Here is a 17,963-nt window from a genome sequence, read left to right as displayed (position 1 = left end):
CTAGTTGGTCATTCATGGCAGTGTTTGAGAATATCTAAGGCTTCTTTTCCTGAAACACACCTACGAACAACCTGATAGGCTCCTATTATGAACAAGTATGGATCTTCCCATATATAGAACTGAGGTCCGAAAAGAATGTCTTCCGCTGCTGATGAGTTAGCCCTTTTCTTAGGATTTTACAAGCTAAATAGTTTGCGAAATCGGCAAACAAAGGACTTTCATCTTCCTCTTGCATGACTGCTTGGATGTGCATGAGGACTTCATGTGGAAAGTTATTATTGATAATTTTCTTGTGATGTCCTTCTGAAGCTGGGCATTCTAAGCGAGAGAGATGGTCTGCGGCTACATTTTCTGCTTCTTTCTTGTCCTTGACTCCTATATCGTATTCTTGGAGTAGTAGAATCCATCGGATGAATATTGGTTTAGTATCTTGTTTGTTGAAGAGATAGCGTATGGCTACATGATCGGTGTAAACTATGGTTTTGGAAAGAACGAGATAGGATCTAAACTTTTCAAAGGCGAAAACTACTGCTAGTAACTCTTTTTCTGTTGTGCTGTAATTTTTCTGTGCATCATTAAGAGTTTTACTAGCGTAGTTTATTGGGTGGAAATGCCTTTCTTTGTGTTGTACGGGTACAGCTCCAACTACAAAGTCAATTTATCGGTCCCGTATTGATCGCTCAGACTCACAATTAAGTCATAACTCACACAATAAATGTGTCGACAAGAGAGTTAATGACAGTTGCTATTTTGGGTAAGAAAACTGTTTGTTAACGGCGGAATCAGAATCAAACAGGGATGTTGCTTGAGGATTAATAAGTTGTTACAAACCAAACAATCACTCAAAAGATTTCTATTTATATAAATGATTCATACAAATGATAGTCGATTAGGGTTTCTTGTTTGGAAAGTTTATCCGTACAATCCTAGGACAGCCGTCACACTCAATATCCGAAAAGATTCTTTTAGGTATGAAAAGAGTCAATTGTGCGTCTGGTAGGCGTGCCCTAAATTATTCTATTTATAGGCTTGCTACCATCTGACAGCTGTCCTATCTTCTAGAAACCCTAATGATTGATACATATTCAGATTACATATTCAAAAATATACTAAGTGTAAAAACAGGTCTTCTGGGTAGACTTTGTATCAAATGTCTTCTTCGAATAGGCTTGTGCCTTTTGTCTTTTACTAGTAGACTTGGTAACCTTGAAGTGTGCTGGAGAACAGTTCTCCGAGTAGACTTTACTTAGAGTATTTTCCTAAGAAAATACTCACCTAGAAGACTTCAATCTTCTTGACCATATCAAACTTTGCCCGATATAATCTAACGAGCAAACTTGTTCTTCAGAGATCCTTTTAACTCTTTGCTTGTGAATAACTTATTAGTCAAGCCAAGTGTGCTGGTAACACTGTAGCTTGCTCGACGAAGTCCTTATGATTATTCTTTAACTTCCATCAAGCATGCTCGGACCACTGTTTTATTAAAGAATACCTTGCTAGATCTTCCAAGTACTTGGCTTCAAAAGCTTAGTGAACCAAGAGCCTACTCGGAAGTAAACCTGGCTTGGATATGAAGAACAACCTTGCTTGGCATAGTGAACCCTGCTCGGATTGATACTAAAGAAGACTTCTAGAAGATAACCTTGCCCGAAGGACAAAATACCTTGCTAGGATAAGTAAACCTTTCCCGGGAGTCCAAGTGTGCTCGGATTCCATACTTAACCATTTCTGGGGAGGTTAAGAAGATTCCAATATTCCTTAATCATCCTTAAGTCATTTAAGTCAAATTCTTGACTCAACAATCTCCCCCTAGATTGGAACACCCCAGCTGTCCCAAAACATCTCTAAGGTTACATACACTTAGTCAAAAATAAAAATTAAATCAAAATCAAATTACATAATCAAAGAGTCAAAATATTACATATTTGAATTTTGTCCGTAGACATTACAAAGCAAAACCTATTCTAAGAATTATCTTCTTCTCGCATTGTAGGCTGCTTGTCTTCGATCCACCAGTACTGTTCCTGCCCTTTGTTGAAAGATAGAGATAATTTGATGATGATGGTGATTCTCAGGAATCGTTATTTCCATTATAGCCCTCAAATCCTCTCTATGAAAAAAGGTCAAGTCTTCATCATTTCTGATTATTCCCAAGATAAGTCCATCTGAATTTCGAAGAATGTAGTGGCCATCATTTTCTTTGTATTCAACTTCAGCAATATGCCCATTATTCTGAACTTCATGGTTTGGGCGTATCATTCTCCTCCTCATACTTATACACGTATTCATGTTGGACAAGGGATTTTTGTTTCTCACTTTTGAAAGATAATCACATTCTGCATCCCTTATCCTCCTCATTCTTGTCAATCTTCTAGTCCTCTCATGCTTGGTCAATTCCTATTTCTTCCTTTGATCCAGCAGAGGAAATCCCTTCTCAGATTCACCTTTTAGGTATTTAGACAACTCATTTTGTTGTCTCCCGGCCAACTTTCTGGTATCATGATAATCATATAATTCAAGACTGGCCATTTTCTCCAACTGCTCTGTTTTGAATTCAGCAAAGTCATCTTTGAAAATTATGTCCTTCAGCTGTCTACTATGCATAACTACTTTCAGAGTTTGAGAGACCGAATCAAAATAGAGTTTTATAGGCAAATCAATATCAGTTTGATGCCTTTCTTGTCTTTGTATTCGACCTCTACTTGATTTACCTCAAGCTGTAGTTGGGTGTTTCCTTGAAGCAGAGGGCCTAGTTGGAATTGACTTCATGGGTTTACTAGGCCCTGATACTGCAAATGCTTTCTTGTACATCGATTCAATCAACTCAGCAGGATAATTAATAAGATCTGCAAGGTTTTCGCCTGCATCTCTGTGAAATCTTCCAATCATCTCAATTATCCTGGGATTATTCAACAGCCCAGCAGGCACAAACCTTCCTCCAATAAAACTTCTGGGATTTTCACCCTCCAACAAAACTTTCTCCCATTCAGCCTTCTGCATATAGAATAGTTATTTCAATTGATCTTTATCTAATGCATTAAAGGCATCAACATCCATTCCTTTCTGATTTACCATTATCTCCCTCAAGATTTGAATCATTTCCTCATTCTCCCATGGAACTATGGGTTCATCCAATTCTGGCTTTATTTCCACTGGGATAGGGGTTTCTTCAATTTCATCCCTTTTAGATTCTTTTTCAGCCTCCTGCTTCTTTCTTAGTGACATGATTCTTCTTTTCTTTTTAGGAGGCTCAGGCTGTTCTTCCCCTAACTGTCTAACAAATGACTCAGGTTGAACTCTCTTTAACTTATCTTTCTTTTGCAGTCTGTTATAATGAGTTTCAACAACAGTTTTAGATAAACTACTCACCAATTCTGGTGCCATTCCCTTATCCAACAGATATCCAGATTTACCAGCAAACTTTTTTCTCAACTCATCAAGCTTTTCAGCCAAAGCTGCTTCTTTTACAAGTCTCTCTTTTTCTTTTCTCTTAACATCTTCTTTTGTTGTAAGATATGCTTCTATCAGTTTCTCAAATTTAAAGCGAGTTAAATCCTTTTCAGAAAAACCATGCAGTCTCAGATATTCTCTAAACTTTTGACTGTCCCTGTTCTTTTGTTCCATTTGTTTCTTAATAATGTCCCTCTCTCTGTCCAATTTTCTTTGCAGCTCATCATCATTTAGAGAGGCTAGATCTTCAAATTTAAATCCATGTCTTATCAGACTTACAATTAAAGGATTATTCCTTCGTTTCATCAAGACTTTGTTAGATATTTGCCCTTTGTTCATTTGACAATTCTAATTTTGGGGACACAATATCAACATCATCAGCTGTATTTTCCTTGTTATCATCATCATTATCATCTTCAATTGTGTCATCTTCTTCAGTTGACTCATTAACAGCATCAATTTTGTCATCGTCAGAGTGTGGAACATCTGGAGCTGGAACATTTGGAACACCCTCAGCTACATCTTCTGGCCTCAATGTTTGAAGAGGGACTGGACTTAATGGGCTTTCCTGATCATCAGATGTTTCAACAAAATACTTGTTCTTTTCATCCAATTTAGTCCTTTTTGTTGATCTATCCTCACTTTGATCATACTCGTCAAGTCTAAGCCTCTTTCTTGTATATTTCTTACCATATCTTGCATCATCCTCAGAATCCCAATCAGATGGGTTTTGTCTTATATCTTCCTTAATTTGTTCAGCCCATTTCTTTTCAAATATTGACGCTATAGATTCGCCAACGACTTCTGAATCTAGCTCCATATTAGAGTCATTCATCGGCTCAGCTGTTGATTGATTTTCATTTTGAGGTTGACTCTGAGATTGACTGAATACATTCAAGACCAGAGCTAATGAGTTATCCACTTCTTCAGCTCGTTTCAAATTAATCAGCATGTCAATCACCTCCTGATCCTCTTCCTCTTCTTGATTTAAAGTTTTTGCAATATTAGCTTGCTCAATTAATGTTTCCTGCTCTGCCAGCACTTCGGTAGTTAGGGTTCGGGCAATATATTCCCTCTCCCTTGTTTCATCCATGACTTGTTCCAACCTTCTGGCAGCAACCTCATCTACTTCCTCTTCCTCATCAATATTTTCCCTAATAGGCTCATTCTCCTTCACAGCAATAGCTTTGCCTTTGGCTATCCTTCTTCTCTTATCACTCTCTATTTTAGAAGGAAATTCATTAATATCTTTCTCCAATTCACTCATTTCATCATCATGCTCTACCCTTTAGGAACTTTCTTCAAATGTTTCTGGTTCAGTTAGTATAAGCTCCTCAGTAGCAACTCCTTCATCCATCAGAGCATCAGTGGCTGTCATTACATCAGCTGCTACATCTGTCACAAAATCAGTAGCAATATCAGTTGTAGCCACTTGATCAACATTCACAATCTCCACTTCATCATCCATATTCACATCATCATCTTCTCTTTCAACAGTGTTTAGAACTTCATTATTCACATTATAATTTTGTTCTTCACCCCCAGATAAATCAGCCTCATAGTCTTCCTCAAAAATCATTCTTACACCATTATCCTCATCATCACTTTCATTCTCTTCATATGCATTCAAAATACATGTCAAACCATCAGCAATCACATTCCCTTCATTCACCTCCTCACTAGCTCCAGTTTCCTCATCATGTGAAACATTCCCGCCCTGTTATGGGGCAGCTGAGGTCTTCTCAACCTACTGCTCCAGCGTTTGAATTCTTGATTGTGCCTGGGCCAACTGAGCTTTCAACTCCTCATTACCCAATTTTAATTCATCATTCTCATTCCTCAACTTCACAGCTTTTATTATTAAATCAAAGTTTCTTTTGTAAAGGTTGGAAATATGGGGAGAGGTAGTAGGTGGTGTGATTGGAAAAGGTTCTGGTAAAGGGTTTGTGGTTTGGGATTGTGGTGGAGGGATTGGGTTAGTCGGAGGGCTTAAGTCTTCAAAGATGTTTTCACTTGTGGAAGCTAAAGGATTAAGGGTTGATGTTGTAGAGATTTTGGATTGAAAAATTCTGAATGATCGTTGAAAGGGTTGGTCTGAGGTTTGTGTAAGGGATTGGTCTTGTAGTTGTGTGGGGATGGTTTCTAGAATGTATGGCTCATTGTCATGGGTTTGGGTTAATTAAGGATTGTTAATTGTCAATTTGGTATATGTTTGTGTTCGGTATGATTTTGAACAGATTGAGTGTGAATTTGATTGAATTATGGATTGAGGTTGGTAGATCTGTGATTGTTAAGGTATTAGGAAGGTGTTGTGATCAGGAATTGGAATTTGGATTGGTTTTGGATTGATTTGGTTTGGATCTGGTTTTGGCCGAAACAGAGTCGTGTTTCTGGTCAAATTGGTTAAGTGTTAAGGTTAATTGGTTTTCGAAATGGTTTGATCTGGATTCGTGTTGTGTTTCCGAGTAATTTGATAGGTAAATTGGACGTTTTGGTAGTATTGAATTGGTATTACAGATTTGGAATGTGTTATGGTGTTCATATTTTTCTAGAAATCTGGTAATGTATGGTGAAGGTTTGAAGATTCGCTAAAACTTCAAGCTAGTTCGTTAAGGTTACTAGCTAATTCTTGATCCAGTTCATTACATTTTCTGATTCGTGCTCTCCAATTCGTGAGAGACGTGTCCACTTCGTTAACTTTATTTCTAACATCCTTTTGCCACGTGGAAATTGTTGTCAGAGTTTGTTATAACCATTTTAACAAACTAATTCGTTATAGTTGATTCGTTATCAACTATAGCCAATTCGTCATCCAGATTGGCCACCTTATTCGTAAATCTTACCTTAGTGATTTGTTAAGGGAACTCATCAATTCGTTACTTTAATTTTCTTAGCTTTCACTTACTTGATTCGTTAAGGAAACCACCTGATTCATTAACCTATTTCGTCAATCTAATTCGTTAATTTAATTCGTTACTTTGACCCAGTTCGTTATAATCTATTTCGTGTGACACTATTCCAGATTCGTTAAACTCCCAGATTCGTTAAAACAATTCCTGATTCGTTACTGTTTACAATTCGTCAAAGTTACTGTTCACAGTTCGTTAAAATATTTCAAATTTAACCCTTGAAATTTGATTGTCTTGTCATTTTTCAAAATGGCTGGTATGTATGCTTTAGCTTCCCAAAATATGCTAATGCAACAAATGTTGCAACTGGACACCGAGATCAGTTCACATTCAAAATGTCCACGTTTAATGAAATTTAGCGATTTTGCTATGTGGGAACCCCGTTTCCATGCTCATCTAGGGTTGGTTCACCCTGATTGTTCATATAGCTTGGATGAGGTATATACCGTTCCGATGATTGGAGATGAGAATATCGGCTTCACACTTAAAGCCATCTCTCAAAACTCTTAAGAAGAAAAGAAAGCGTTAGAGAGTGAAACAAAAGCCTACTCTACTCTTACAATGGCTTTACCCGAAAACATATTTCACCAAGTTGGTTGCATAAAGATTTGTGCTTCATTATTCCAACACATTCGTATGAGGAGTATGGTAACACCGCTGAAAGCAAGAAGTTAATGCTCAAGTTTCAATTTAGGAACTTTAACCTACTTAAGGGTGAGACTGTCGAGGAGATGACAACAAGATTTAATCATCTGATAGCCGAGATGGACAAGATGAAGTTGGAACCTACTGAGATTGATAATATTGATACACTCAAGAGTGCATTACCGAGTTCTTATTCCACCTTTCTAATGGTATTGAAAGAAAACAATTACTTTAGTAATGAAGATCTGACCGCAACTGAATTTATACAAAAGATCAAAGCTCGTGAGCATGACCTTAGATGTCAGAAATCTTATAAGGATAGTCAAGATCCGGCATTTTATGTTGGAAGTATGCCTCTGAGTTCAACAATCTCGCCAATCACAGCATTTCTTACACAAAGTGAAAGTGAAAATGCAACAACTATCTATAGTGATCCAAGAGAATGTTTCTATTTTGTTAGAAGTTCTGGGTCACCTGGTGCTTCTGATTCATCAAGTGGATCTGGAAATTCATCCACTGCAAGTCCATTCTCATCGAATGTAAACATGATGGAAACTGAAAAAACTTTGCTTTCTTGTCTGCCTTTATTACCTCATATGAGAATTTGGTAAGTAATAAGATTGCTACTAGTGATTTGACTGATGACGACTACGATCAAATTGATCCAGATGAGTTAGAGCTTATGGATCTGAAATGGAACATGGCGATGATTGTTCGAAAGGTTAAAAGGTTTATCCAACGAACCGGCAAAGATCTTCCTGCTTTAAACAAGAAGGTTGGTTTCGATAAACTAAAGGTTAAATTTTATAATTGCCAAGAGTTCGGCCATTTTGCAAAGGAATGTGATAAGCCGAAGAAGGAGTATACTGGTCCTAGAAATCAAGATCGAAGTTCATCGAGTAAAAATGGGAATGATGCTGTTAAGACTTCTGGAACCACATCATCTTCTTCTGGGTCACAAGCTATGCTGACTAACTTGGATGGAAATAACTTGTCCCAAAGACTCTTGTGCAATGATAATCAAGCCAATTTGGTTATGTTCAAGACAACTGAAGTTTTTCAAGATGCAAGAGGAAGTGAGCTGTCTTCTGATATTGATACGGAATAAGATTCTGATGATTCATGTGACAAGTTTCAAACCACTTTTTCTTGCATGGCTAAGATTAATGAGGTTAGTTCTTCTGTTCCTATTTCTTTTAATGTGTCTGCTAAAGTAACTTGTGTTGAATGTGAGAAAAACAAATCTAAGTTAGAGTCTTTGAAAAATCACAATGATAATTTAGTAAGAGAAATTTCTTCACTAAAAGATACTTATTGACAATCTTTAGATTCTCAAATGAGATCTAGAGAAAAGATTGAAGCATTGTCGACAAGTAATCATGATCTCAAAGCTGAGTTATCTGTTAAAATGACTATCAACGATCAAAAGTTTCAAGAAATTTTGAAACATCGTTCGAAGCTAATAGAGCTTGAAAATGAGGTTCTTGAGTTGAATAACAAGTTGGGAAAGTATAGAAACTCTTCCTTTTTGCTAAATGAAATAATCGAAGTATCGGGTAAACAAAAAGATTCTAAAAAAGGTATAGGTTTTGTTGAAATACCACCACCTTTTCAAAACGGTTATAGAGCAAATCCTTTTGCTAGGAAAGAAGAAGAAGTGCTTGTGAAAGAATCCGTTGTTTCTGACAAACATAAACAAGTTAATTCTGAAAATGTCAATGCCCAACCACCAACTCAAAAACATCATGTCGAAAGAAATAAAGTATTTGTAGAAAATGTTGAGAAGGTGATCATTGAGGATGTGTTCGAACCTGAGATTATACATAAAAATCAGAACATTCCAAGTTCTAATCAAATTTTATGTGAACCTCATGAATTTGAGGAGGCTGTGTATATTTCATACACATCTCAAGTGAAAAAGGAAGAACAAGTTAAGATTAAACCGGTGAAGGCTAAGAAATCAGAAAAACCCAAAGTTTCTGATGAGGATTTGATGCGTTTTATCAATCCTACTGTTTCTAAGCAATCAACTGGTCATGTGCTTAAGTTAAAAGGAATAGACACGATGTTCACTGAGAAAGACATTTCAATTAGCATTATCAAACCGGAACTAATCGATAGTGTCTTTCATAATGAAACTTCCAAGATACAAGATCTTGAATGTCGATACGCTAGTGCCAAAACATCAAACACGTCAGACCCATTGATTAAGGCAAATCAATTGTTAAAAAGTGCTAAAAAGGTTCATTTTGTGAAATCAACTGGAACTGACACATTGCAAAGTTTTTCCAACTTTTCTAATCTCGATTTCTATATGAAAAAGAAATATGTGTTGTCTGATGGTTTGGCCAAGAGTTTTAATAAGAATGTGAGTCATCAACCTTCTGTGTCATCTATTTTTGCCAAATCTCAACATGATTGTGTGTACATGAGAAGTTGTTTTATGTGTGGACAACAAGGTCATGTGGTGAGAAACTGTGGACAGAAGAAATCTTAGAACCTTCGTCCTTTTGTCAAGGACCAATCGAAATCGATTTCTGTGATAAAGGAGATTTTGAAACAACCCTTGTCATGTGATGATGACACTCACATCATGTTTTCAAACGTGAACCCACGTAAGGTAATTCATGTGAACGAAACATATGGTCAAGTAAAACTAAAGTTTGTTCCAACTGAGCCAATCTGCAAGAATGTGAACTCAAATGTCGTTCAAGCTGCTTATCTAAGACGAAAGTCTAAGAGGCCTGTAACTTATTCTCAAGTTGCTGAACAACAATTGAATTCAACTAAATTTGTTTCTTCTTATGAAACTCAAAAGGTGCCCAAGACTGAGGCCTGGGCTGCCTTTTTGGACTAATCACTTTTACTTTGTGTGTAGGGTACATCCAAGACCGTGTCTGGTGAAAACTGGATAATGGATAGTGAATGTTCTCGTCATATTACTGGAAATCTCGACCTCTTAACAAATATGAGTAATATTCAAGGGCTTATGTGGCTTTTGCTGGGAATTCCGGGGGTATTATAACACAAGAGGGTGAAGTTTCAAATGGTCACATTACATTTGAGAAAGTTAACTATTGTGACAAGGTGGACCATAATTTATTGAGCGTGTCGCAAATCTGTGACAAGAAATACACAACTATTTTTACTGATAAAGAATGTCAGATTTTAAAACCGGGATATGGTTGTTATGCGATCACCTCGATAAAATGATATTTATGTCTTGAATGTGTCTTCTAATATATCAGCATCTATTGAAACATGTTTAGTCTCAAAAGCAACCGAGAATGACTCTATTCTATGGCATCGTAGAATGGGTCACATTCATGTTCGAAAGATGAATTGTTTAATGGCGAATGATTTGGTTGAAGGTGTTTCTTTGAATTATTTTAAATTATCTGACCACTGTGTTGCTTGCAAGAAAGGCAAAGAGAAGAAAAAGTCACATCCAGCTAAGTTATTGAATTCTATTGATACTCCTCTTGAACGACTTCATATGGATCTTTTTGTTCCTGTGAATCGTGCTAGTATATCTGGAGATTGGTATTGTCTTGTTGTTACCGATGATTATTCAAGATATTCATGGGTCTTATTTATGAGTTCAAAAGATCAAACACCTGTTATGGTACCAAACTTAATCACTAATATCGAATCACTATACAAGAAAAAAGTGAGGAGAATTTGAAGTGATAATGGTACTAAATTTAAGAACACTGTACTGGATTTCTTTCGCATTCAAAAAGGAATTCACCGAGAATATAGTGCACCTTATGTACCGCAACAGAACGGCTTTATTGAGAGGACAAACAGAACTTTGATTGAATCTGCTAGAACTATGCTTGCCGATTCTAAGCTTCCTTTCCAATTTTGGAATGAGGCGGTGAATACTGCTTGTTATACGCTTAATCGAGTTCTAACTGTTAAGAGACTCAAGAAAACAAGTTATGAGCTTTTAAACAACCGAAAGACTAACTTAAAGTACTTGGAACCATTTGGTTGTCCTTATACGATGTTGAAGAAGGATGTGGGTAAATTTGAAGAAAAAGCCATCGAGGGGTATTTCTTGGGATATGCTTCTCCGAAGAAAAGAGTATTTAACTTTACTTCTGGTTGTGTGGAGGAATGGAACCATGTGGATTGTCCAATGTACACCACACCTCCTCAAGGAAAAGGTCCCGACTGGATGTTTGATTTTGATGATTTATTTAACTCGTTTACTCCATAAACTGAGCAACCAGATGAAGACCTTGTACGTGCATATTTTGAAGATCAATTGGTCATTCCAAGATTTTCAAGTTCTAATGATGTTAAAGCTCCATTTGTTGCTCCAACTGAAGATCCATGTGATGATCCTCCAGCTTCTTCTGATAATGTTTCTACTTCTATTAAGGATACTCCTGATGTTGCTGATGCAGTTGAAAGTGATGACTCATATCACCTGGGAGAACATTACACTAATTTATTCGACAATGTTGTTGTTCCTAAGAATGCCACTCTTAAGATTCATAATTATCATCCAAAGGAAAACTTCATTGGAGAACTTTATGTGGGCGTTCAAACACGTCATCAAGTTGCTTCGTCGAATGAAAAGAATGTATTGTGTGATTATGCGGATTTACATTCATCTGGAATCGTAAATCTTGCCAAATTCACTTGCTTTCCATCCCAAGTTGAGCCGACGACCACTCGTAAGGCACTTGAAGATCCTTCTTGGGTAGAAGCCATGCAAGAGGAATTGCAACAGTTTGCACGTTTGGGTGTTTGGGATCTTATCGACAAACCCGCTCGAGTCAAGAAGCCTATTCTGAAAAAGTGGGTATTTAAATGTAAAAAAAGACGATCATGGTGTGATCGTGCGAAACAAGGCACGATTAATGGTGCAAGGTTTCCATCAGCAAGAGGGTATATACTACACTGAAGTATATGCTCAGGTTGCAAGATTTGAGTCGATACGAGTCTTTCTGACGTATATAGCTTACAAGAATATAAAGGTCTATTACATGGATGTTAAAAGTGCTTTTCTTAATGGTAAATTACACGAGGAAGTGTTTGTTTTACAGCCTCCTGGCTTCGAAGATCCTAATTATCCAGAGCGAGTTTACCGTTTAAACAAGGCCCTGTATGGTTTACATCAAGCCCCGAGAGCTAGGTATGGCACACTCACCGACCATCTGACTGATAAAGGCTTCAAGCGAGGGACTGTCGACCGCACTCTATTTTATAAGAATATTGGTGATGATATTCTCCTTGTTCAGATTTATATCGACGACATAATCATTGGGTCTATAAACGATACGTTATGTAAGGATTTCGAGAAGTCAATGCAAACAAACTTCGAGATGAGCTCTATGGGAGAGATAAACTTCTTTCTAGGGTTGCAAGTTGACTAGTGTACGAAAGGAATCTTTATTCACCAGACAACTATGTGAACGATGTCTTGAGCCGATTCAAGATATCTGCCTTCAACTCCTCTCCCCGTGGGTCACAATTTATCACCAAATGAACTGAAGGACACCGTTAATCCTACCCTCTATCGTTCTATGATCGGATCTTTAATGTATTTAACGGCTTCTCACCCTGACATTATGTTTGCAGTTTGTCTTTATGCTAGGTACCAAGCTAGTCCCCGAGTGACTCACCTGGCAGCGGTCTAGCGTATTCTTTAGTATCTGAGGGGCAATCTAGACATCAGGTTATGGTACCCCAAGGACGATAACTTTGAACTTACCGCTTTTTCAGACTCAGACTATGGAGGTTGCAAGATTAACTTCAAATCAACTACGGTGTGACAACCGGTAATTTCCCAAATCCATAAGCTAAGTAATCAACCTAATAATTAGGTGATTGTAAATATTAAGCGCGTGCATTTGTTATGTGCACCCTGCGCGAGCGCACCATGTTAAGAACCAGCGTGAGCATATGTTATATGCGCCATGCGTGAATGATTTGGCTTTATGTTTTCATGTAACTTAAACGTTATGTTGTCTATGGGTTGACCATCCCGCATGATGCTAAGGCGGGTGCATCCTACATCGTTTATGCGCGTGCGGAAGGGAACTAACTGTTGGAATTACGTATGCCCGAGACACATACTTATACTAATGTGGCTAACTGTGTTTGATCCAAGTCGGGTCATACCCAATAACAAGCTAGACAACACCAAATGTATTCCTTTAGTGATTTGATCATTTAAAAGAATACCGAACACTACGTGTTTAGGAAATTGGTTTTCTAAACAAACACACTTGAGGATTTAAATAAATTATCTGGATAATTTATTTATATAAATTAATTATTTAATTGGTTAAATAATTATGTAAATGCATGTACATTTTATAAAATTAAGTTTTATAAAATGAATGGAGATGGTTTTAAATGGTTAAAACAAAATAATAAAAAAAAAAAAATAAATAAATAAATAAAGGGGAGCCGTCCACCCCATGTGGGTGGAAGGTTTTGGTCCAATCAAATTCAAGGCTTTCTTTTGGTCCATGTGATGCCTCTTTATGAATCTCCACATCCAAGACATGCATGAATATTTTCATTTTGAATTTTCAAGTGTTAAAATCAAGTTCATATTCTCTCTCTTTCTCTCTAAACCCACGGCTCAAGGTGGGCAGATTTTGGGAGTCTTTGGGAGCTCATATAGTGTTCATAAATCCTAGCAATCACTTGGTGTTGTCACAAATAGCTTGGGGTATCACACTCTTGAGGTCTTCTTCTTTGAAGGCTTGTCGTTCATCCACCATCTCCTTCAACAAATCACTTGTTCTTCTAAAGGTAGAAGAAGGTACAATTTACATTTTGTGAGCATTTTGTTCTTGTAATTTTGATCCTTGTTCATTGGGTTTTGATTTTAACATAATGGTATGTTCATAACAAGTTTTAAAATCCTAGCTTCCGTTGCGTTTTCTAGTTAAATATGGTTAACTTGAACTTTGATTATCTTGTATAAAACCCAACAATGGCATCAAGAGCCGGTTACAAGGACTTATGCTTCTTACATGTTCATAGATTTCGGGTTTTTCATGGGTGAAAAAGGGGTCCGAAATTTTGGTGGATTTTACCCCTCATGGATTTGTAAGATCTTGACATGCATGGAAAGATCTTAGGAAACCATTATTAACATTTGGATGTTGAAAATAAAAAAAAAAATAATAAAAAAAATTTTGGGCCGTAGCCTCTTGGGGGGGGGGGGGGCCGATTTTATTTGGTGATTTTGGGCATTGGTTGCTTAGGTTGCATGCTTAGAACATTTGGTATGTTTGGATGTGTCATAACCGAAACCTAGACCTTGGATGTGTTGATTGTTGTTTGTGTATGTTGATTATGTTTATTATTCAATATGGTTGTAATAATTCATAATCTTAGGCTTGTGTAATTTATTTATTCATAAGTTGGTATGTAATAAATAGATTAGTTGCATTTTCCTTTTTTTAGAAAAATATGTATTAGGATACATTTTGTAAAAATTGAAGATGCAAGAATTGGTGGATTTGGGCCTTGGACCGAAATTTTGGGCTTGTTGGGCCTCATCGGCCCATCATGGGATTCAAGCCCATTAGGCCCATAAATTTCACTCTTGGGCCCAAGAAGACTTTTGGAAGTTTGGAGCCCATTAACAAGCCCAACAAGAACACAACAACTTGGAAAGGATACTTGAAGCATTTGGATGCAAGGTCAAGTGGGAGTCAACATTCCATCCTTGTGTCATGTTTTGTCCCTTAGGTGTGACTTATGACCTATACTTGTTTCGGCTAACAAGTATGGTCAAACTTAGCGGTTCTCGGTTATGACTATATTTTGCATATGTATGCTTGATTGTTTGTTTTACTTTATGTAATGTGTGGTTGATAGATATTAGGATATCCAAACCGTCACATAGGAACGACAACAAGCATGAAACGGGTTCTAATATATATTTGGTAATATCGCGTCAATTAGTTTAATTAAATGGGTTTATTAAAACTAAGCGATTACTCACATATAATAAAATTGGTTTTATTATAACTTGAACCTTGAAAATTGGTTTTCAAAATCGCCATATTTCTAAATGCATGTTAGGATATGGCATATTGTTTTTCAACTAGAATATTTGAAAATTCAAAATCCCTTTTTCATAATTACCAAAGAAACAAGTCTAACACCATCCTTTTGTATAACACTTAACGTATTAGGGAACTTTAAATGGGATAAAGGTCACCTAACCATTTTGAGCAAACTAATATACTTAGGGTAATATTAACATATTTGTGGGATAAAGGTCACCTAACCACTTGTATGTTAATCTTACATGTCTATACAAGTAGGACGACTTGAATTGGAAACCATGTGATAAAGGTCACCTAAGCATGGGATCTAATGGTGTTGATGGGATTAACATGCCAACACGAAATAAGGATTTCGAATGGTCCCATACCTCTAGAAGTTGCAAAGGGTTGCAATTGTCAAGATTGACTACCTTGTTAAATCAAATAACGGGATAAAGGTCACCTAACCGAAATTTGATTTATCGTTGGATTCTAGAATTTAATTATTATTTTAAAATCTGGAATAAAAGGGTATTAATAATTAAATTGATTATAATACTAAATAGAACTTTGTTAAATTTTGTAGATGGCCGCTAACAATGCAAACACCTCTACCCATAACACCCGTAACCTATCCTTAAGAACCATCCTTGAAAAGGATCGTCTAAACCATAATAACTTTATGGATTGGTATCGCAACTTGAGAATAGTTCTCAAGCAAGAAGAGATATCATATGTCTTAGACGATCCCATTCCCGATGAGCCTAACGTGGAAGATGAGGAGGCGTATAACAATTGGGTCAAGTACACCAAAGATTCGGTGCAAGCCTCTTGCCTCATGTTGGGGACTATGATTCCCGAAATCCAAAAGGATTTCGAGCATCATGGGGCATACGACATGATAACTCAATTGAAGGAAATGTTCCTTCAACAAGCTAGAGCGGAACGTTTCGAAACGGTTCGAGCGTTTCATGCATGTCGTATGGAGGAAACCCAAAGCGTCTCATCTTATGTCCTAAAGATGAAAAGCTACATTGAAAAGCTTCGTAGGTTAAATTGTCCCGTCTCTAATGAGTTGGCTACGGATTTGATCCTCAACTCTTTGACCAAAAGGTTTGAAACTTTTGTCATGAACTATAACATGAATGGGTGGGACAAAAGCATTGGTGAGCTTCACGCAATGCTAAGAACGGCCGAAGCGGGAATGGGTAAAAAGGTTTTACCCGTTCTAACAATCAATGAAGGAAAAAGGGGACATAACTCCAAACCCAAAGCAAGTGTTGCTAAGGGCAAGGGCCACGTCCAAGGAAAGGGAAAGAGGAAAGCCATCACGCCCATCAAACCGAAGGAAAAGAAGCAAAAGGTTGCGGCGCAAGATCCATGCTTTGAGTGTGGAGAGATAGGTCATTGGAAAAGGAATTGTCCGACCTATCTCAATGCGTTAAAAGATAAGAGGGATGCGGGGCATACCTCAGGTATTATCTTTACTATACATATTGAACTAAATGTTATTTCTTCAAATACATGGGTACTTGATACCGGATGTGGAACTCACATTTGCAATTTGTTGCAGGGGTTCAAAAGAAGTAAACAACTCAACAAAGGGGACATTAGTCTCTTTATGGGCAATGGAGCAAGAGTTGAAGTCCAAGCCCAAGGAGACTACTTGTTAAAGCTTCCAAGTGGTTTGGAAGTAATTTTGAAGAATGTTTTGTATGCTCCTAAGTTAAGGAGAAACATTATTTCCGTGTCCCTTTTAAAACAATGTGGCTTTGATCTTAAGTTTATTGACTATGATATTCATGTTTTGATGAATGGCATATTTTATTTTAAAGCTATACCCATGAATGGTATATATGAAATAGATCAAAGTGGTATGTCACATAGTAGTTCAATGTACAATGTCAGCACCAAGAAACTCAAGAAGGACTTGGGTGATTCCTATCTTTGGCATTGTCGCCTTGGACATATAAGCAAGAATCGCATGCAAACTCTTCGCAAGAGTGGTATTCTAGAAACAAATGAGTATGATTCATTTGATGTATGTGAATCTTGTTTACAAGGCAAAATGACAAAGCAACCCTTTAATAAAACTTTTGAAAGGTCAAAAGAATTATTGGGTATCATACATTCGGATGTATGTGGTCCTTTTAGACCAATGACTAGGAATGGTGAAAGATACTTCATTACCTTTATTGACGATTATAGTCGATATGGTTATGTGTACTTAATGAAACACAAAGATGAAGCTTTTGAAATGTTCAAAGACTTCAAAACTGAAGTAGAAAGACAACTCAAGACCACAATCAAAGTACTTCGTAGTGATAGAGGAGGTGAATACCTAAGTGGTATTTTTCAAGATCATCTTAAGAGTTGTGGAATTATTTCACAACTTACTCCACCTGGAACACCACAACATAATGGTGTGTCTGAAAGGAGAAATCGTACCCTATTAGATATGGTTCGATCGATGATGGCTAGAAGCACTTTACCTCTATCATTTTGGGGCTATGCTTTACTTTCCGCTGTTCGCATATTGAATATGGCTCCAACCAAGAAAGTGGAGAAGACACCTTTTGAGATATGGCATGGAAAGGCTCCATCGCTATCATTCTTAAGAGTTTGGGGTTGTGAAGCTTATGTAAAGCAATACACCCCAAACAAATTAGAAGTCCGATCCACTAAATGTATTTTTATAGGTTATCCTAAAGATGATATAGGATATTACTTTTACGACCCTAGTGAGCAAAATGTTATTATTGCTCGAAAGGGTAAGTTCTTGGAAACTAAGTTCCTTGAGGAAGGAACTAATAGTAGAACAGTGAAATTTGATGAGGATCAAGAATCACAAGATGATACACAATTGGTTGATACTAGCACTCAACAAGAGGTTGTTGAAAGTGATCAAGTGGTTGATCAAAACACACAA

The sequence above is a fragment of the Bidens hawaiensis genome, unplaced genomic scaffold, assembly GCF_021521415.1.
Source record: "Bidens hawaiensis isolate Kalapana, Puna unplaced genomic scaffold, B.hawaiensis_p1.1 tig00001336_1, whole genome shotgun sequence".
NCBI lineage: Eukaryota > Viridiplantae > Streptophyta > Magnoliopsida > Asterales > Asteraceae > Bidens > Bidens hawaiensis.
The sequence above is the reverse complement of the archived record's forward strand: the minus strand, read 5'-3'. Positions refer to the sequence as shown.